Source organism: Rattus norvegicus, chromosome 14 (genome assembly GCF_036323735.1).
Source record: "Rattus norvegicus strain BN/NHsdMcwi chromosome 14, GRCr8, whole genome shotgun sequence".
Taxonomy (NCBI): Eukaryota; Metazoa; Chordata; class Mammalia; order Rodentia; family Muridae; genus Rattus; species Rattus norvegicus.
Genome location: NC_086032.1, coordinates 27,407,828 through 27,431,120, shown reverse-complemented (window position 1 = coordinate 27,431,120; position 23,293 = coordinate 27,407,828). Strand labels below are relative to the sequence as shown.

General features: G+C 38.6%; 1 protein-coding gene across 26 annotated transcripts in view; it reads left to right on the top strand.

The window, feature by feature from the left end:
* Adgrl3 (adhesion G protein-coupled receptor L3) overlaps nt 1–23,293 on the top strand; it is a 767,242-nt gene that overhangs the window by 27,012 nt on the left and 716,937 nt on the right. For 20 of the 26 annotated variants that reach the window (XM_063272835.1, XM_063272833.1, XM_063272831.1 and 17 more), the window contains one exon: nt 19,416–19,446. The exons of the other annotated variants lie outside the window; for them this stretch is intronic. The gene's annotated coding sequence lies outside the window, so the exon portion shown is untranslated. The remainder of the gene's footprint in view (nt 1–19,415; nt 19,447–23,293) is intronic. 26 annotated transcript variants of the gene reach the window in all.

Sequence of the window (23,293 nt, the reverse complement as noted above, 5' to 3'; positions counted from 1 at the left end):
CAAAGAGCACCACTAAGGTGAAGAAGCTCAAAATTACACAATAGAAAATGATATTTTGTTGATTTTGACAGGAAAAAACATGACTTTTGTTCATACTTCAAGTGCCCAGCAATGATTCCAGGTGGGCCAGGAGGGAACATTATATAAAGTTGGAGTCTCATTTCTGTTGGAGCTGGCTAGAAGTTAGTAGGGAGAGAACAAACAGACGAATATACAGTAGCTACTATATAAGGCCTCTTTGCTACCATCACCTCTAGAATAAACTAAAGGCAGTTGTTGTCGTCTTGATAGAGAAATGCAAATATGGAATATAAAAATCTTACTTAGCTCCTCAGACCAAATGCTTTCATAATCTTGGATTTTTACATTTTTGCATTTCTAAAGGATCATGAAATCCTTTCTTTGGAAAACTTATTCCCTGAAGTTTAACTTATATCAGTATTTATCACATAACAGGTACGTAATAAGTGCACCTTGTTAAGAGTAAGTTGATAATGCTTTGTTTCCGCCTTGTTTAGTGATTACCAGGAAGGGTTCCTCCCTCTCCCTAAGAAACTCATTTTATCATAGAGTAATTCTAGTCTCTTGGAATTGTATTGTAACATAAAATGGGAAAGAACGATCCTCATAATTGTTCTTTCTCATATTGAATTGAGCTCTAGAATTTTATAACTAATGAAATACAATGTTTTTCTTCCCGAGTTCCAATGAAGCATTTAGCTTTGCATTCCTTGTTTGTGGACCCGTCTACATAGAAATATATATTTTTTCCCTCAGCAATTAAATCTTAGTAAGCCATAGCTGTTAAGCAGTCAGTAGACACTGTGAAATGCTGCTGTGGTGAAGCTTTGGCTATTTGAAATGTGTATTATTTGATGGGCTGTTACATCTATGCAGCTAGCACTGTAAAATTTTATGTTACAACTAGGGGATTGTTTTAAACTTCGTATTTTAAATCAGCTATTAGCCCAGGGAAAAGTTGTAAAAACAGTACAAAGAGTTCCCACATACCCTTTAATCTTTCGCTCTGGATGTTACTATTTCAGTAACCATAGTCAGTTATTAAAATCTGAACATTAACATCAGTACAATACCATTAGCAAGATTGCAGATCCTGTTAAAATGTCACCAGCTTTTCCCCCATTAATGTAGTAGGAGCCTTTTTAAAACATAGAACGGAGTCATTTCTACTTAAAGCTACTTGAGATTGATCAGTTTGCTATTATTTACCTTTAGAAATGTAATGATAGAATTTTGACAAGTTCCTTAATAGGCCTGATGTGAGCACAATGCTCTTTCTTACTTTCTTTTCCTACCATTCTTCACGCTCCAAGTTGTCTTAATTGGCAGCGCAAAAAGGAATATCATTACTATTTTAGGAAATCATTAAATGTCACTGATGTTAAGTTTTGTGGATAGACCCATTTCAGTGACCTTTTCGGTATCCTGAAAAGTTCCATGTTCAGAAAAGATTCTGTGGATGCAGAGTCAAGTTAAACCTTCTGGTTTGGTGTTCTGAGCTGTAAGCCCAGGAGAACCACACAACTCATCCATCCATCACCATCTTTGATAACCATTATTTGCATGGTTGAGGATAGGAAGGAAGAACTACATGTATATATATATATACTCAGGTTAAAATAGGACTGAGAGGAGCGTTGAGAGCATTTTCCCTCCTCAAATGATATTGGCATTATTCACAAAAGACCTTCCTTGCTTCTTAACATGTCCAGCACACTATGTCGTGACATTTGCTTTTCTTCTGATCTTGTACTGCAGCATAAATGAAGTTCCTCTTCCTGTGTCAGCAGCAGTTATAGATTGTCTACTGATTGAGGGCAGGTTCATTTCTTATTAATCTTCATAGGCTTCAGCTAAGCTTCCTATCTGGCAGTCTTATGAGTCCAATTAATGACTCTCTAGGGAGCGCTGTCATGTGAAGGAGAAACAAAGGGACAAAGAGGTGAGCCTATGATCTTCTGGCCTTTTTCTAGGTCTGCCCACCTGAAGGAGATAATCAGTGTCTCTTCATTATCACCCCAACTGTCGTGTGTTTGTGAAACGAAAATTCGGATTATGGATGGCTTGGCTTACTTCTATGCCTACCAAATCCTTGTTTATCTGTTTGCTCATAATGAACGCTTATAATAAATGTCCTCTGCCAAAGGAGATACACACAGAGATGATTTCTGAAATAAATCTTTCAGTTATGAATAAGTGCATGAAAATAATTACTCCACCAGCCTTCTCTAGACATTATTAGCTTTATAATATGATTTTGAGAGAACTGTCATTTGGAGCTAGCAAGGATTTTGTTAGATTTGAATTTTAATGTTTTCTACCTCTTGATCTTCAGATAAATACTGGAAACCTTGCCTCTTTTATTTAATTCTTTTCAACCCAAAGAATGGTCATTTTAATTCGGCAAAAATATCAAAAGAAGCTAAGCTAACATCAAGTGATTCTGTGGATCAAAAACGTAGACTACATTTCATTTTAAAGACTTTTCATCATCTGATTTCTTTAAGTGTCTGCCCACAAAAGGCTTCGAAATATTTAGAAGTCAGAGTGGGCAGAATCTGGGGTTGACTTAAATAATCACTAACCCTTTAAAATCAAGGTGTTCCTGAGTCTCTGAAAAATCTTGGATTTTGACAGGGCTAAAATAGCAAGGTACAGTAAGAATATGAAGTAGCTTTCAAAACAAATGCATTTGGTGCATAATAAGGAGTTTAAACAGACCACTTATTGTGATTCTTTGCATATGCCATAGTCTTTGAATTAGGCATTGCTGTATGTGATAATATAATATTTTGAGAATTATTCAGGATACATTATTTGGATATCATTATTGAGAGCTTAGAAGCTACATTACTAAATATATCATTTAATTTTTTGTTATTTATTTTTGAGATATAATTCAATTATTACATTTCTTCCATTTGTTTTTTTTTCTTCCAAATCCTCCCTTATATCTCTTCCCAGTATCCTTCACATTTATGGCGTCCTTTTTAATCAATTGTTGTTATATGTTATACGTATTTGTATATGCATATTTGTGACGTGTGTATACATACCTAGGATGCTCTGATCTCTAATCCTATGAAAACAACACCACCATTCGTCACCATTCCTGATAACCATTATTTACATGGTGAAGGGTAGGCAGGAAGCAGAACATGTAAATATTCTACGCTAAAAAAATAACTGAGAGGAACTTGGACGTCATCCTGATAGACAGAAATATGCATATGTTTCTACATATATATCCATATATGTATGCATGTATATACATATATTCCAAAATACAGCCTTTTAGTCCATATAATGTTATATCGTGTTACTTGTACATGTTGTCAGGGCTGACGACACTGGATAACTGGAAAACCAATTAGTGTTCTCTTCATTGGAGAAGAGAAGACCACCTCTCCTCTTCCCTGTTTTATTCGGTTGCCTATAATTCTTTATGTCCCTTTGAACTCATAATTGAACAGCCATGTTCGTGAGAATCTAAGGGTGTAGCTTCTGATGTTACTACGAGATATGGTCTCACAGCAAACTCCCTAACCCCCTGTCTCTTACAGTCTTTCTGCCTCATCTTCAGCCGTGTATTCATGGGCCCTGAGCTCCACAACTCTGTTCTGTCCTGTAGTGGTCTCTGTTGCCAAGAGAAATTCCTTCAATGGGAGTATGGGCCTGAAACCAACACTCACCACTTTATTTTGATTTGTTTATTGCGTTTGCTTTAGGGCAAAGAGTTTTTTTGTTTATTTGCTTATAGATAAATTTAAAGCTTATAATACAATATAAACGCTTTATCAAATTATTGGCAGTGCAAGACCCTGGGTTCAAACCTAGCAGGATGATTTAGGAAAATTCCTTAGCTTAGTGGGAGAACACCTGCTTTGTGTGAGTGAAGTCTGGATTTGATCCCAGCATCCCCCAAAACAATAACAATGACAATGTGAACACAGCAAAGTACTCGTGCCAGTGATAGGAGAGGGTAAAGAAAATTAGAGTGCTTGGAATGTATTAGGGGCAATAGGTAAGAAAAAGAGACTAAGAGTCACATTAATAAGTTTACCTTTTGTGTCTGTGGTGGTCAGAATACTGTTCTGGTGACATTTATTTTTTTAATTAGGCTCCAGAATAAAAATACTGCTAATTTCATCACAGTCAAATTCTAAATGAGATCGCATGTGTCAGCATGCCCAGGATAGTTAACCACTTGGAATTGTAGTTACTTCTCTATTTTTTTCACATAACAAGAAATGTAGAAATGAGTAGTCCCTACTGGCATAAGACCAGAGGCCACATTTGCCTTCTGGCCCGTTCATCCTTCTGTGGTACTCTTGTATCACATGCCTCCTTGCTGGCACAAAAGGGAGGCTTCCTTCGTGAGCTTCCACAGTGCAGGTGTTTAGATCAGCTGTGTGAGGCAGAAAGCAGAGTTGTTGGAAGTTGGTGAAATCAGTATGAGGAGAGGCAAGCTCTCCCGGAAAACATTGCACTTTCTTAGCAGTTTGGAACATGGACACTTGCACAGAGCAGGATAACTGGGAAGGAAATCATTTTAAGGACAAACTACCTAGAACAAAATCATGGTTGGGTTCCTTAGGTCAAAAAGTTCTTTTTACATCGGTACAGAAAGTGTTCACTAGAATATTGACCTAGTCCTTGACCCACAGTGTGACCTCTCTGCCTGACTATGGCATTATTGCTGCTGTCCCTGGATTGTATTTATCGTCTTGAAACTCACCAAGGTCCCTCTGAGTTTGATCAAAATGAAACAGTAACTTGTGGAACTCTCCAATACTGCTAATGTTCTAAATAATGTATTAACCCCTACTATGCAGAACGGCCATGCTTCTAGGTCTCCAGTAGGGGCCAACGACTATAGAGAATACTGATTTCTAGGAATCTTGTATTTTCTCCTATGTGTACTGACCTAGGATAAATCTGAGTGTACAGACCTAGCAGAATATGAGATTTACAACTATAACTAATGTTAAGATTAAATGGTTAAAGCTATATACAGTAGACAAAGTTGTGTGATCATGGTCCTTTTCTCTCACATATCTTCCGTGGCCATATTCATCCATTGCATGATGATATGAGCTGATCCTAAAGTAGACTTTGAAAGAGAAACTGCAAAAATAAATCAGTCCATGCTTCGATGGGCACAGCTCTGGTTTTTCTTTTCTTTTCTTTCTTTTTTTTTTTGATTCTGTATTGTGTGGTTAATTTTATAAGCAGTTACAAAAATGTAGTTAGATATAATTTTTAATATTTTTTTCTAATGTACTTGAACTTTTTGTGTGTAGTGTGTTTCCTCAGTTTACAAGGTGTTTGAAAAAAGTTAGCAAGTTGCTGTTTGTTCCAACAGCTTACTGCATAGGAGTTTCATAACAGTCTTTGTTTACAGAGCCCGTGGACAAAATTGTTCCACTTCGGTAATCAAAAGTTTGTTTGATGATACGTAGAATAATCCCTCGAAGCTTATCGAACTTGGAGATCATTCTCTGATGTTTATAGAAGACAATCTCTCAGGGAGATGATGATTAAAAGTAGGCAATGTGGCCTTAGTTCAGTGAGACAGGTTTGGGTCCAGTGTTGGCACCCAGGATGAATAGCTTTGACTGTATTAGACAAGTATAAGGGCAAAATGTTGTTTAGCCAATAGTAGAAATCAAGAGAAATAAATCCTGGAGATGGTGGGAGCATGCAGCCATGACCAAGGCATGCCCAGTTACCAATACAAGGCAATAAAACTAAATCTACATGAGCTTAGTGGGTGGACCTTCACGGCTGCTATTCTTCTAGTCTTCACTGGCAATTGTGTAGGGCAGAACAATGAAAACTGAAGGACTTGATCTAGCCCTGGTGAGGAGGTTTCATGAATGAAGCAGCCAAGAACTGACTAGTGATTCACACAGGGAAATAATTTATGAACGCCCGTAGGAGGTGAGGTGGTGGGACACAAAACAAACAGGCTTGCAGGGTTGGGCTCCTCTCCTGGTGTTGAATGTCGTGCTTTGTTCGGCCTCGCCTCTGTTCCCTCTTCCCCTGGTTATTTAAAGCTTATCATTTAGGGTTGAGAGTACAGTAATGGGCTTGCGAGATAAGTTCCCCTATGCATTTTCTTGCACATTCTGTTTCGATGTCCTTTGTGACCATGATCCTTCGTCATTTCTTACAATTATTTAGGTTTGTGTAAGTACCCTCTAGGGGTAGGACCAGGGTTCTTTCTTTCATCCTCTGAATCTAAGTTTCCATGTATAATGATACACTGAAGTGGATACGGTGTATCCATGGCCTTGGATACAATGGCGTTATAATGAACAGTACTTGAGAGAAATTCACTGAACACGAAAGGCTGAAGTCATGAATCCATATTTCTACAATACTAAAATAAGAGCGTCAGCTCCCAGCTCCCAGTAAGAAGGAAGGGCACTCTATGTGGTGGAAACCTTCTTTGGCAAAATACAGGGACCAACCATTGCTCTAACATCCTCCACATAAGCTCCAGTTCCTTAACCCAGTGGTTAACTCCAATCTGACACTGGCATCAAGCGCAAATTGCTGTTGAGTACAAAACATTTGAAACCATGTTTACTGCACGGTAAGTGGTCACATTTTTGAATGCTTGGGTCATGCATTAAACTCTATCTTTGTCTGGATATTGGCAACGTGGGAGCTCTGAGGAGACTGAGTACCGGGACTGCAGTTGGCTTGCTTACTCTACCAGTTACTGGTACTTTTTCTTTTTCTTTTTTTCCTTTTTCTTCAAAAGCAAGCTTATTTTTTAGAGTAGGAGAATAATGACATTTGCTATTTTACTATTACTTATTATTAAACTACAGACGTGGAAAACCTAGAATGCTTAGAACCATATTTGGCACATAGGCAGTGTGTTTCCAAGTAATTATATTGTAGGTAAGAATATTCACGATATGATATGAAAACAAGACTTAGCTCTTATTAGGGTAATTAACAATATATTGTCCAAGGCGGGGGGAGAAACTGCTTTACCCTGAAATTGTCATTGGTCCTTAGTTATGTATGGTTGATTTTTTTTTGTTCTGTCATCTTGAATATTTAATGATAATGAATTGATTTCAATGGAAGAATTGTGTCCTTAGGTGTTTATACATGGTTTAAGGCAGGCTTACTTATTTTCTAATCATTACTGAAATTCATAGTGAAAAAGGCATTTTCTGATTCTTAACGCAAAAGTCTCACTCCCCCAATACTAATGCGAATCTCATGTTCTCTTTAAGTTGTTGAACTCACATTTTGTCTAAATGCCTCAGCATACATTTCTCGGTTAAATTTATCCTGTGTAGCAATTTGAGTAAGCTGAGTTAGGTAAATAACAGTCCCTCCTCTCTTCCCCTCCCCCCTTCTCTCCCCCTCAACTGCCCCCCCACCTCTTCCTCTTTCCCCTTCCTCTTCCCCTCCTGTGTGTGTGTGTGTCTGTGTGTCTGTGTGTCTGTGTGTCTGTGTGTCTGTGTCTGTGTCTGTGTGTCTGTGTGTGTATGTGTAAGTGCTTCTGTGTGTCTGTGTCTGTGTCTTTATATTGCAAGGGGAGCTGACCTCACTAAATATATAGATGAATGCCTTTAAAGTTCTGATCACCTTGTCTGTTCCTCACAAGTGCTGGGATTTGAGGTATGGGCTTTCATTCGCAGTTTCCATGGTGCTTGATTTCTACCTCACAGTGTTAGCTGAGCACTGTGCCAACTGAGCGACAACAGCCCTACTCACGCAATCTCTATCTTCCTGTAAAATCTTCCATTTACCTTCTCACATTTTCCTTTCCTGCGCTCCTGCTTCTTTTTCCACACCATGGACTATCTGGACTTTGGACAACTTACTGTTCTTGATATTTCTTCCTTGTGCATTAGTAGGTAAATACCGAAGGTAGGAAGTGCTTCAAACAATTAGAGTAGGATGAAGAAATCGTAGGTGATTAACTGGGGGGGATGGGGATGGAAGATACATGCCATATTAAATATCTCAGGTGATGTGTCATTGAGAAGCTGAAGTGTAAGCAAAGACTTAAAAATGAGAATGTAGAAAGTTTAAATTAACACATACCACTCCAGTTATAATCTTTAATTATATAGAACTAGGGAAAGTGATTACATGAAATAAATATATACATTTAAAAAGATTGTGTGTGTGTGTGTGTGTGTGTGTGTGTGTGTATAAGGGGGTCTTCTATTTTTTTTAAGTCAATAGTAGGATGAAGGTGATTTAGTCCTAGCAAGAAGACCATTTCATGAACAGATAAGAATCTAATCAAGCCCAGTGAGAGTCAGGAGTGTACTAATAAAGTTATTTGACAGTACGATCTTAAATAGTTGGTGCCTGAAGTATGATGAACAAAATAAAAAACAAATAGTTTTGCTTTACTGACTAGTTATTTATTAGTAGGAGGAGAGGTAGTATAATTTTACAGTTTTAGAAGGTAATTCGAAAGTAGGGAGGGAAAGCACCGTTCAGTACAGGACTCCTTTGTGGGGGTATTGACTGGAAAGTGTTCTTAAACTAAGAGGTGAATTTGAGCTAGAATTCTGATTTGGGGTATCTCCTAGTGGGGTTAAAGTGAGGGGAGGCATATGAATTAACTTTCAGGACAACCTGAGTTTGTCTCTGGAGCACAGTGGTGGCAGTAACACATGCATGGTAATGTGTGAACCTGCCCTTTCATCAAATGAAAATGGTAGGCATGGGATATGTGCAAGGATGAGGCTATCAGAAATACCGCAATTGGAGTGATAGGAACTAGAAAATAAAACCAGCAGGAATAATCAAAGAGTCTGGAGCTGTAGAGAGCACTTCAGAGACTCTCGTTCGGAACAATTAGTGACCTTTTCCAGAGCACTTTAAGAAGGGTGCTGTTACCTGAAAGATGATTATAGTGGGTGGAAATTAAGGGGCAACAACAGCAACAAAAAACATCAAGTGTGAATTCTTTCCACAGTTGGAGACATTTTCATGATGAATTTTTATCACAGCTATAAGAGGATCATGTCTTTTAAAAACAAGCTCTATTTGGGCTGGCAAGATTGGCCAGTGAGTCAAGGCATTTTGCCTCGAAACCTGACAACCTGGGTTCTGTCCCTGGAGGACAATGATGGTGGGGCTTGACCTCTGGCCTCTACACATTGGTGTACCAGGTTTTCTCCACATAAAACCAGTAAATACAAATAACAAACGTAAAGCTAAACTGTGTGCCAATACTCAAGTCAATGTTTCTTCAGTTGAGTTATGTTGTAGAATCGTGAAGCCCATATCACTAGCCACATTCAAACTGCTATCAGTGTGGTTAGCGTGTTAGTATGATGAGCTGTTCCTAACAGAGCTACAACAGAGCATGGCTTCCTCCTTTCGCAATATTATGACAGACAGTTTGCCATATAAAAAAAAAGAAAATAAAGGAAATTGGGAAAGATAATTGAAAACATGTCAGTCAGGAACGATAAATGGCAGGTACTCATGAAGATCAATTTGTTTTCTGCCTCCTTCTCATTCTATCTCTTGATAGGTTTCTTTTATTAATATTTCCAAACATGTGAAAATGAGCCCTTTTCCCCCTTAGACAAGAGTCACCTTTTGTCTTTTTCTTTTATGATGCATAAGATGAGAACCTATAGCTTTCAAGAGTCTTCTTGCTTATTGGGTCCTGTATGAAAATAATTTTTTCTCTTAGTGGTTGTTATCCTAACGAGAATTTACACTATTCGTCTGAATGGAATGAAATTTTTATGAGTGTGCATCAACGTGATAAAAACAACCTCTCTTTAATGATTTCCAGTCCTCATAAGTGGAAGTCTTTGTAAGATGCATAGACTCATGTTGTCATCCTTATTAACTTTAAGGATTGCAAGATAAATTTTACTAATAATTTTTTGAAATATAATTGTCATAAGAAGTTGTTATTCATTTTTTAATCTAATAAAGTGTATTGGAGTTGGGTTTCCTAAGCGTTCTATATATCAAAATGTCTTTTCTGCATGAAAGCATTACTGTAAATCCTTGTAGGCCTGAACTTTTATTTTAGATCAAGAAGGACGTGAATTTGACTTTATATTTCAAATATTATATTAGGAACCTTTTGCACTGGAATTCATATATAATTTTCACAATTTAAAAGTGAAGTCTGATTTACTCATTTACATTTACATTTTAATATTGTACTTAATAATGTGTTTAATATAGCTGTATATATAATGCAGTTATATTTTAATATCGTATATTGATTTGTTTTATTTTTGCCTGCATGTATATGTACTTGCTATCTGCGTGACTGGTACCCACAGAGGTCAGAAGAAAGCATTGGATCCCTTGGAACTGGAGCTACAAGTCAAGGATGACTATGAGCTACCACGTGGGTGCTGGGAACCAAGCCTGAGTCTTCTGTAGGAGCAATGAGTGTCCACAGTGTGTGAACCATTTCTCCAGGACTTAGTTCTTTATGTGTCATTGGCTTAGGGTCAATAACTAGCTTTATGCTCCATATACTGTTTTCTTTACATACACGAGTCATAATCAGTTTGCTGAAATAGTAGGAATCTTTACAGTGTGTGTATGTGTGTGTGTGTCTATGTCTGTGTGTATGTGTGTGTGTATCTATGTCTGTGTGTGTATCTATGTCTGTGTATATGTGTGTGTCTGTGTGTGTGTATCTATGTCTGTGTGTGTGTATCTATGTCTGTGTGTGTGTGTATCTATGTCTGTGTGTGTGTGTATGTGTGGTACCTACATATATGTGTATGTGTGTGTATGTATGTGTAATCTATGTCTGTGTGTATGTGTGTGTGCATCTATATCTCTCTGTGTGTGTATCTATGTCTGTGTGTGTATATAACTGTGTGTGTGTGTATCTATGTGTGTGTGTGTCTGTGTCTGTATCTATGTGTGTGTGTATCTATGTCTGTATATGACTGTGTGTGTATCTATCTATATCTGTGTGTGTGTATCTATGTCTGTGTGTGTATATGACTGTGTGTGTGTATCTGTGTGTGTGTGTGTGTGTGTGTGTTTCTGTGTCTGTGTCTGTGTCTGTATATATTCATTATGATTTCAGGAAAAGTTAGGTATTTGTATCCTTTCAATTCTAAGTAATTTAAAGTGTTAAGGTATTTTTATATTTTGATACCTTAATTTATATGTAGGAGTATTTGCTTTTGGCATGAGTTTACCGGCCATTTGTCTGGTGACAGTGGCATGAAATCTGGGTTTTGCTATACAGGAGGAGATTCCACTTAGTCTTTACTCTTCGACGCAAGACATGCTATGACATCCTTGGACAAATCTGAGGCCTGTTTCTTTCTCTAGAATCCTGAAGTACATTTTTGTCTTTACTTTGAATGGCCTGCTCTGAGTAAAGATTATTAAAAATAGAGTCATCAGCTTAAAGAAGCAAAACGTAAAGTAAAAACAGCTGGAAAATAATTAATACAACTGAGCTTTCTCTGCAGTTATTAGTGAGCTGCAAATAGCTCACCAAGTTGCATTATCTAGTTGAAAACTCTGCAGTATCTATTTTTAAAATCTGGTCAGTAATCATATCTCGAGTGCATCAAATGGTAAACCAGACCTCTTCAGAAGCCAGATGGTGTTGTGATTTTTTGTGTAAAATTCCCATGTGTCATCAAATGGTCACGGCACAATACTGGACCACAGAGAAAGAATACTTTTCTGAATAACTTGTGTGACAGTGGGTGTGGACGCCTGAGAGGAGTGACTTGACACTTGCTCTTTGGCAGTTCGAGGTTTACGCGATTACCCATTCGCAGTCATCGGAGGCCTACGCTGGTTCCTTAAAGCTGATTGATTTTGAATTTTTCAAACTGATTAATGTTTTCATTTGAATGGTAATGCTGACTCTGCAGAAGATGTGATCTTTTAATTAGCAGATGCTGAGATGAGCATTAGAGCTGAGCGATAATTAGCGTTTGTTCTTAGAGTACAGGAGCACAAACCGAGTACCACAGCAAGCGCGGCTCCCGTGCCTCCCTCACAGTGCTTCTCGAGACTGTCTTTGTGAGACAAGAGAAAGATTGCTCACACACGAATCTCTTGGGGGACTCATCATTTTTTTAAATGTAGATTTATTTTAATAAAGAAAAGACGTTTCACTTTCCTCATCTTATCTCTATTTATTGGTAGGGTTTCATTTCCAGGGTTTCCCTAAAGGCCCAATAACAGAATTAAACATTGATTGGTGAAAGTATATTTCTTTTTTTAATTTTTTATTATATATTTCTTTACTTACATTTCAAAGGTTATTCCCCTTCCCTGTTTTCTGTCCATAAAACCCTATTCCCTCCCCTTCCCTTCCCCCATACGAGTATTTCCCTATACATCCCCCTTATTGCCTTCCCCCATATTCCCCTGCACTGGGTGTCCAACTTTGGTAAGACCAAGGGCTTTCCCTTTCACTGGTGCCCCAAAAAGGCTATTCTCTGCTACATATGCAGTTGGAGCCCTGTGTCAGCCCATGTATAGTCTTTTGGTAGTGGTTTAGTCCCTGGAAGCTCTGGTTGGTTGCCATTGTTGTTTTTATCGGGTTGCAAGCTCCTTCAACTCTTTCAATCCTTCCTCTAATTCCTCCTAAAAGGATCCTATTCTCAGCTCGGTGATTTGCTGCTAGCATTGACCCCTGTATTGGACCTGCTCTGGATGTGTCTCTCAGGAGAGATCTATATCCGGTCCCTTTCCTCATGCATTTTTTTAGAAAGTATATTTCTAACCCCTGTGTGTAAGAGATAGAGTAAGCATGTGAATATGCCTTGTAGAAATTGAAAGCCTTTACACAGTTTGCTTCTATTAGTAAATCCCATTCTGTCTCCATAGATCCTTTGACAATGAACCTAAAACAGATAGCTCCAGTTAGAGGCAGTAACGAAAGGGTTAAGAGCTGCATGTTGGTTTCAAGCAAACCTGGATGACAATCTTGTAATGTCACATTCTAGGGGAAGTTTCCCAACAGTCGAGTTTTAGTAGTCTCATCTTCAAAAGGAAGCTGGAGCCAAGTTATTGCTAAGAGCGAAACTGTTGTCTTGCCAGACATATGCTATCCATATTAATAATGACTCATGATCACTGGTACAAGTACTACCTACAAGCATTAGGATTCATGGCTATGAGTGGCCTACAAAAGTTACAGAGAGTGAATTAGTATGTTTCTTTCTGATTGTTGAACACTCACCACTTACAGAATACCCTTATTCTGAATGGGGCACATTTCGTACTATAATGTGCACACCACCTTCCTATGCAAGAAGACATTAGTTCCCCTCCTTGGTAGAAAGCCTCTCTTTAAGAAATCCTGTGGAGTGGCTGGCTCTCCTCTCTAAAACTGGCCCTGGGAAGTACCTGCCTTTTGCTTTGTTTTCAGTGTTTTATGCAACAATTGGTCTGGGAGCAAAGTGAAGCAGGAAGGATGAAATATTCATGCAGACCCAAGACATTTGGTCCATGTACGCAATGCAAGGTGTATTTTTAGGGCTCTGATAGTAGACAGAGGGGTGCTGCATAGATGCTAAGCGTGTGGTTTACTGCTTAATGGGGATCAAACTACAACCTATGAAGCTTTAGCCATTATTATTTAAAGACTAAATTATTGCTGATCCCTAGAGCCCAGAGATCTGAATCTACATGTAACTCCCTCCCGACTCCATTGATGGCTATTAAAATAGCCCTAAAGTAAATGCATTTGCATTTGTTACTATGGATGCTGCTCTCCCAGGAGACAACAAACAGAACACTTAAAACTCTTGAGTGAGCAGGGTGATTGACTGTCTAAATCCCCATCTCTTTGCCTGCTGCCTGCCCACTAACACACAAAAGCACCAAAGGAAGCCAAGGTAGATTTCCAGGGAAAAGAAAGGAAAGACAGGAAAACCACAAGAAGTACATATTTTTTTCTTTAAAAAGTATAAAGTGCTATTTGAATGTAAGGAATTTTTAGCATCAAATCGAAATAGGACTTTACCCCCCCCCCCGGGGTATCACTTCATTCTTAAAACAGTTAAACAAAACTCCCGTGAAATGGAAGTGTTATTACTTAGGACTTAGAAAACAGGAAAATAGGTTCCCCAGGCAGAACTGGCTGCTTAGTTCACAACCATCCATCAGCGAATCTGTTTGCTTCAGTGCATCCTAGGACACCATTCCAGTTTTCAGACCTAGGTAGTTAGGGCTCTTTTAGTCCATTTGTGCTGCGGTGGCCAAAATACTTAAGACTGGTTCATTTCTAAGGGAAAGAAATCTCCCTTTCACACTTCTGGAAGCTGGGATGGTTCAGAGAGGATGTCTTTAGTGAGGGCTTCTCCCTGACTCTACACTGATGACTTCCAGCTTGTGTCCTTCTAGGGCAGGAAGCAAACACTTCTGGGGAGAAAGTAAAAACCAACCAACCAACCAACCAACCAACCAACCAAACAAACAAACAAATAAACAACATAAGCGTAGTCTGGCTACTTCTTTAGAAGGACTAACCTGCTAATACACTTCTTCACACAGTTCTCAGGGGTTCAGCTTAGTCAACGCTAAGAATGTTCCCTCAGTATTATTGCACTGGCTTTTACTCCCCTCAGTGTTATCTCATTTTAGGCTCTCCTACAGGAAATTAGGAGAGTCCCATATATGCAAATTAAACCATAAAAGGCATGCAGGATTTGTGTGCATGTTGATGGGTTTGCTCTTCCTTTGTTTGGTGATGCTGGGAGGAGAAACCAAAGCCCCAGTCAAAGCCAGCAAGCACTTCCGTTGCTGAGTCACACTCCCAACCCTCCCCAAGCCTAACAGGGACTGTCACCTACATGTCCATGTAAAGTTTCCTGGAACGTATGTACAACAGGACAGATGTTTAATGTTACTTTTTCTTACTCTATTAATGTTGAAATAGGATCTGCTTGCACCAGTATGTTTTCCGTATTGATGAGCTATATTATTTCAAAGCAGAATTTAAGGAAATTTAATTGATATCTAAACCTGTGTGTAGTTGTTTCTATAGGATCTTTCTTCCTTCCTTCCTTCCTTCCTTCCTTCCTTCCTTCCTTCCTTCCTTTCTTCTGTCTGTCCTTCCTTCCTTCCTTCCTTCTTTCCTTCCTTTCTTCCTTCCTTTCTTCCTTCTTTTCTTTCCATCTCCATCTCTCCTTACTATTGTTCCTGGTATGCTGACCCCAGCTCAGTGATTGCTCTCACACACACGAGGACTTCCACAGCACAAATTTGAGTTGATGGCTTGTTTGACAAAGAAAAAAAGAGAGCAAGTAGCTGAGAGGGGCTGGAGAGATGGGAGTGGGTCTGGGAAGTGTTCGAGGTGGAGTCAGAGTGAATATGAGATCGCAGTGTATTGAATAAAATTCTCAAAGAATTAGGAAAACTTAAAGACAGAGAACATTGGTAGTTTCCATGAACATCTACGGTTGATGTTCTTAATGACACAATGTGCTCCAGTAGAGATTCCAGATAATTGTGAATGATAAGCAAAGACTTTTAAAAATATTAGGGAATTGGACTCCATGTGGATTCCTGATCTAGGCATCAATGTATTGAACTCCATCAGTTCCGTGCTTACACATGTTAATTTATAATGGGCATAGAATCGCCTTTTAAATATTACCTATTTTAGTGTCTGATTTTGGTAAGAGCAAGCTTTTAAACTATGCTTTCCATATGTAGGTCTCACTGAATTTGTAAGTTATTCAGACACTCAGAGTATGGACTGTGAATTGGTAGTTTATTCTCACACACATTTCTCTTAAATCTGAATCTCCCGATGTTTCAGTAACATCATTATTATTTAGACCATCTTCTGAAGACTCTAGTGAGTGCCAAAATGCAATGGGATGCTCCATGAACTCTTACAGTTGGGTGGTTATATCACTCTACTTAGTGGGTACTGTTTGGTAAAAACAAACTACATGTAGCACAGTAGATCTTGGAAATCGCTGCACCATTTTGGTATTTGGCATGGCTTGTTTTGTTCAGTATTATTGGTCATGTAGTTCCCTCCATTTTACTACTCTTTAAGTACAATTCCAAATGGCCCAAGCGCTGGTGTCTGTCTTTCTATCTGTGTACTTATTCTCATACTCTTTCACGTTCTTTCATGGCAAACCCTACTTGAGGTCGCCTAGTGTTCATTTGCTCGCGATTCTTTATTCTCACAATCTACACAAGCTCTTGTCTTTACCCAAGGTGCCATCTCTCACCTCACCCTGTTTCCAGGGTAGCAATTATTCAGCACTTTATTTGTTTGATTATGTGTTTAATATTTGACCCTCCATGCCTATTGTACGCTCAGTATGAGATGATTTATCTATTATGTGGCCCTGTTGTATATCCATTTCCCATGGAGGACTAAGCATCTAGTTGGTGTTCAGTCAGTATGTGTTAAATGAGGTGAACGGATGTCTTTCAGGCTGATTAAGTTGTGTTCCAGTGTTTTAGAAACACACACACATGTTCATTGCCATACAGAAGCATGTTCATTGCTTGAAAGTTTCCATGATTCTTAAGAATTGTCCCACTATGCTTATATACTGATTTATATTTAAAGTAAAAGGACATACATGATATTTTAAATAGTGACTACTGACCATTATGGAAGCTTGGACTTAAGAATAATGTCTGAGCTTGAAGCGGCTTGAGACCCCATTTGAACAACAATGCCAACCAACCAGAGCTTCCAGGGACTAAGCCACTACCCAAAGACTATACATGGACTGACCCTGGACTCCAACCTCATAGGTAGCAATGAATAGCCTAGTAAGAGCACCAGGGGACGGGGAAGCCCTTGATCCTGCCAGGACTGAACCTCCAGTGAACATGATTGTTGGGGGGAGGGCGGTAATGGGGGGAGGATGGGGAGGGGAACACCAATATAGAAAGGGAGGGGTAGGGGTTAGGGGGGATGTTGGCCTGGAGACTGGGAAAGGGAATAACAATTGAAATGTAAATAAGAAATAGCCAAGTTAATAAAGATGGAGTAAAAAAAAAGAATAATGTCTGAATCACCCTCCAAAACAAGGTCTGGTTAAGTCACCAAGGAGTTTTCCAGTGAAACAATTGCATAAATTTTCATGAACGCTAGGCTAGCAGTGCAGACAATAACACAGAAACTCCCAGCATACAAGTTATCATTGCCCGAAGGTTGTTGGCAAACAGTTTTCCCCTGAACTGCTTAGAAATGTGCTGTTATTTCTTGGGTCAACAAAATATACTGGATGTTTCATTTTTACAGACTGTCATACTCTTAATGCTTCATTAATATATCCTTGAATGTTAATATTTAGTTTTATATTAAAGTACATATCAATTTTTGATGTAATTTTAGAAAAGAATTTATGATTGAGTTCTTGGAGAATTTATCTATGTAAACACTTCCGATAGGCATATTTGTCAGTGAATAGCCCTGGGTTTAAGGGTTTTGTTTCTCAGCTTGGTTGGAAACAGGAAAAGTGGTATAAGAAGTTTGCAAATAGCCTTAGAAACACTGAGGGGGAACAGTTTTAATAAGGTGATACATTGAATAGTCACCAGAAACGGTGATAATAAATGAAGACATCTATAAACAAGAGATGTTTCCATGGGTGAACTGGCAATGCCCCTATGTCCCTGCTGTGTATTGGAATACAGGTTTGACTTTCAAATCAAATGGGAAATGAATAAATTTATCAGTTGTTGATTAAACCAACTGATATGTTACTAGTGTACCACAGTCTTAAAAACAGTCTAGCCCCGAAGTTAAGTGGCTTTCTATAGGCTTCTCCCTCAAGAGTTAAATTTATCCAGGTCAAAGCAAGAACATATTCTAATCATATGTGCATTGATATTTTATACCTCCTTTTTCTGAAGTTAAGAATATTAACATCAATGACCGACTTTCAAGGTCTGTCCACAAAGTAATCTGTCCTCTCACAGGCATTGCTAACTAATGAATGAAAAAAAGATCGCCTACAGTTTTATTTCTCTTGGGAGAAGTTTGTGAATGAGAGAAGGATGTAGTCCTCTTATCAGTATCTATGAGTACAAATGCTTATATTATAAGTGAAACACAACTTTAATAGTTAAGCCAGGAATTTGTATTTCTAAAATTGATGTTTCATTAAAGCCCTTATTTTCTTTTGAAAGCCAACTATTTAATAATCCAGTTTTAGTCCTCTTCCTTCATAAATATGTGTGTCTGTGGGAACTTTGACAAGTAATATTAAAAGGTTATTTTGTCTGATGGTTGAATGAAACTCAAGGTTGATGTTAATACTATCATTATAAAATCATTTAAAGGATATTGTTTCTCTTTGTAATCTAATAAAACTAACCGCATTATTGGGACTGATTTCATTCAGCTTAACTTTACTACTGAAAAACTGCAATGAATTACTGTCATTGGATTTATTCGGTGTTTCCTCTACAGTAAGCTAAATTTGTATGGCATGTTAAACATGGCATTCATTAATCGACAGAATGCAAAGACTTGGATCACTCATGACCATCAGATCCATTGAACTCTCCCAGCCTGTCATTACTTTGCAGAATGAAAGTTTTCAGGTTCTGGAGTTCAGTTTGAGACCTTTATCTGTGAAAGTTTAATGGCTGACTCCAGTAACAGTAATTTATGTGGTGGTAAATATGATTACAGGGGAAGGACTGGTTTCTATTGATCTAACAGTAGAGTCGTGCAGATTAAGCTTGTATATCAGATCATCTACTCTCTGCACACATTTTGTTCCTAAAAATGTTTTGCTGGTCTTAATACCCATTGAATAGAATCTAAAGAAATGTCATTTGATCGAAATTATGGGCAGGATGCAGATTTTTCTTCCTCTACAGGGTCTGTATTACTATTATTAAAGCAATAAATATAACATGGTTATGCTTGTTTCTCTTTCTACCCAGAAATATACATGTGGAAATATATTGATTTTGTGCTCTCTTATGTGAGTTTGAATTTCTGGTAAAGGGAACAATTAAACTAGCATTTAATAAGGTTGTTCTGCAATGGAAGAAAGTGTGTGTGAAATACAACCAATTCTTGCTGTATCCAAGTGGGTGTTCCCAGAGCTGGGTAACTGGAGACATAGCGATTGAATTGTCCTCTCGTCCCCATGACAACAGAGTTTGTTCCTCAGTAGATCTTTGCATTCTGGCATATATGGAATGGGGTATAAACAGTAGCCAATGATGGTGGGCACAAGAACCACCGTGATGATAATGTCTGCTGTGATTTGTGTGCCTCTCTCTCGGCTTCTCTGCCCTCCTTTACCCCCATTCATGTTGTGTGCATTCAACTGTTTTTTTGGTTTCTGTGAACTAATTTGCATAGAGATAAGTGAAGAGTTTAAGAGGGCAATTCTCCACATAAACATTTCCTTTTCCTTACTCTTCTGCAGATGCTGATTTGAAGAACTGCCCTGAAAACTGGTGAGTGGCTTGTACAGTGCCCAGTAAGGTGGTGGCATCTTGGACACTGTGTCTCCCTCTCTCTGATCCTCAGCTTTTTCAATCTGAAGCAATGTGGCTTTGCTCTTCCCTTTGGTTTCCTTTGACAGACCTGTCAAGGGCAGTGGAAGAAAAATCAGATAGGCATGCGGATCGGTGCTATTACACACGTAAGGGGTTGAGCCTCTGCTGGACCTTTGAGTGTTACCTAGCAAATCCTTCCTGTCTCCCTGTCTGCCCCCCTTCTCATCTATCGTGTGCTTTGCATTTGCATGTGCTGTCCCCTTCCTGAAATACTTTATAAAGGTTTTAAAAGGTTTCTTTATAGATCAAGTCTAGTCATACATTCAGGACTGCTACCTCAGTTTACCAAACTTTATAGTTAGCCTCTCACTCCTGCATCTCTCACCCTGTCATTATTTCCAGTTCAGTGAGGTGCTTTCTCTCTGCTGTCTTGGGGTACCACAAGCAATGTTGTCATTAGGTTAGGTGTTATATGACATTACCAAAGGCCAGGAGCATGCTTCTTGAATGGTTTCTTTGATCATTGTGTGACACATGGGCAACACTAGACTGGATTGGCTAAATCAATAAGTGCCTGTGAAAATGTCATCCACAGAATGCTTCCTGCTCGAGGAGCAAGTGCCCTCTTCTTAAACTTTGTCGCAACGCCGCCTTCCTGTTTATATCACACTTTATTTTGAACACATCTGCAACACAGCGATCGCATTAAGGAGCCAACAAATGGGAGAGTGAGGACTGAGGACGTCGTTCAGATGACAGTTTTGCTTCCTTAGTTTCTGATAGGGTTGTAAAACACCTTCTAGAACATAGCTTTCCTTTTGAAAAGATATTCCAGGTTATAGGGTTCCATAATAGCAGCAAATAATTCCGGCCACAGTTTATTAGCATCTGAAGGTTCATTAGCTTCCTTTGTGTGTCTCTCCCATTTTTATCACGTCTTTTAGTGTCACTGTCTCTTTTTGCCTCCTGACTATGGATATCTTCCAGATGAAATCTACAATCCTTTTAAGACCTTATTTTCACCAGCTACTTGCCAGCTGTTGAGACAACAGCTGACTTTTCTACTGTTGTGAAAGGGTGGAGCTCATGAGCCTGGTTCACAGCTGCCAAGAGCGGCTCATTCTGCTCCCTCCCTGCCTTGGAAACCCAAGTTCCTTATTTGTAAAAATAGACCAGCTGCTCTCTGTTTTTAAACAGGTGATGGGGAACAGTTCTTCATAGACTAGTGAATTGTAAATAATCAGACGAATGATCGAGGTAGCTTGGTGGTATCTGATAACTTGTATCAGATGTCAGTTGTGAGTTTAGGCATTGCTCTGTTCCCACATATTAAGGACCACAAATTGGTGCATTTTATTTAAAATTAAACCCACAAAGCTAAAGAGATGTCTGTTGATATGTGGGCAGGTTTGCTTGGTTTCATTGTACATCTCTATTTACATATGTATTTCATTTAGAACGTGACATCATTGACTTTAGTACATCTCGGTACAATGCAGATTTTATTTTGTTTTATCCGATGTAAAAGAGACTTATGATTCCCTAACCAGAAATTTTATAGCTATAATTTAACCTATTTTATCATCCATTTTACAGGGTAACATTACTTCTTCCTAAATGTGCTTTTAGTGTATGTTTGTATGACTGCTAATGGTTCAAAATAGAAATTAGTCCTTTTGCTATTAATAGAATTACTAGTTATACAGCACCAACATTCATCATAGGCTTATGGGAAAGAAACACTTCATAGCCCAACACAAATAGAAAATGCTTACTAGACTAATATATTGCCTTCCAAACAATAATATATATGATAATGTAACAGCATGAGATTTCTTTTATACAAAAAAGACACTTAGATTTACTTACATATGTTTAAGCAAATTTTTCATGAAAATGTATTTTTCTGGTGTATGAGAAACAACCACTTTTTTTTTATTAACTTGAGTATTTCTTATATACATTTCGAGTGTTATTCCCTTTCCCGGTTTCCGGGCAAAAATCCCCCTCCCCCCTCCCCCCTCCCCTTCATTATGGGTATTCCCCTCCCAACCCTCCCCCCATTGCCGCCCTCCCCCCAACAGTCTAGTTCACTGGGGGTTCAGTCTTAGCAGGACCCAGGGCTTCCCCTTCCACTGGTGCTCTTACTAAGATATTCATTGCTACCTATGTGGTCAGAGTCCAGAAACAACCACTTTTTAATGCTAAATATTTCCAGCCATTACCTTGGCACATAGTTTTGAATTCTCAGAATATGTCAGGGACTAAGCTGCATTGTGAGGATACCATAGTGACCACAGCACATGAAAGATGTTCTATGGCAGCTCAAGGATGCTTTCATAAATAGCCGTCTTGAGTGCTTTCCTAAAGGCACAACCAGATGCATTTGTGTGATGATATGTGTTACACAGATTCTATAAATATGTTTCATTCTTTTCTGGATGTTTAAGAGGCATTCAGTTTTTTTTTAACAAAGGAATTGTAAAGCTTGGGTAAATAAATGATCTGTCTCCATTGTGATGGAAATTAAAAATTACTCAGATGGTGATTCTCAGCTATTGTTACAATTTGAACTTATTGACTTTTTCCTCAGAATTATATTGGTGAACCCAATCATAGAATTAATTTGTGTATCATTTTATATATCTCGGTGTTTTATATTCTTCGCTTTAGATATAAAATATCTAAATGCATTCTCGTAACACTAATATAATTCAGGTTTATAAATAATCATTATGTTTTCTTAGGTAATACAAATGATTCCAAGGTCTGAATGAACACTAATATTTGTCAAGTCAGGAATGATGGGAGGACACTATATTACAATATTCATTGAATTTAGGTCTTATGTCTCCTTATAGCTGCGGAAATCTAGAGTTCATGAATGATGACTGGTCCCCTATAATCTGAGCCCACGGAATTTCTAATGGGGTCTTTTGTCTTTGAAGCTGCACTGGAGTTTCTCTCCATTTTGACCTCAATTCTCTCTTTACAGGATTCTATACAAAATCATTGAGCTAGTTGTTATGAGAACTGGGATGTCCATATTTATTTTTACTTTATATATTCGAGGTATCTGTAAGATGAATTAGCAGGTAAAGGTGCTTGCAGCCAAGCCTGATGACTTGAGTTCAAGCCTTTGGAATCACAACCAGGAAGACAGCCAATGACTGCAAGTCATCCTCTGACCACTACAGGACTCTAGGACACATCTGTGCACACTTATATGCCCTGAACAAATAGCTGTAAATGAATGCAATTTTGAAATCAAAATAAAGTATATAAGAAACACCAGCTCCCTCCCCGCAACTGTTTCCTAAATCAGAGACTCAATAAGAAAGGAACTAATGGCTACATATGTAGCAGAGGATGGCCTTGTTGGGCACCAATGAAAGGAGAAGCCCTTGGTCCTGTTGAGGCTCCACTCCCCAACCCCCATAGGCAGCATCAGGGCAGAGAGGCAGGAAGGGGTGGGTGGATGGGTGGGGGAATACCCTCATAGAAGAGGTGGGAGAGGGAAAGGGGGTAACGTTTAAAATGTAAATAAAAAAATCCAATAAAAAGGCAAGAAAAAAAAGAAAAGAACTAATGGTAGAAATCTTTAATTTTAAGGGAGTGTAAAATTGTTCTATACAAAGCGACTTGGTCTGACTGTGCTTTGGAGACTTATATGCTATGGACAGACTTCCATATGAAGACCGTGGTCCCCTGGTTGAAAACCCTTTGAATGGTTTGCTGTGTGAGCTCTCCTGTGTGTGCAGTACTCACTGAGCTGAATCATTCTTATTTGCCCGTTTCTGCGTCT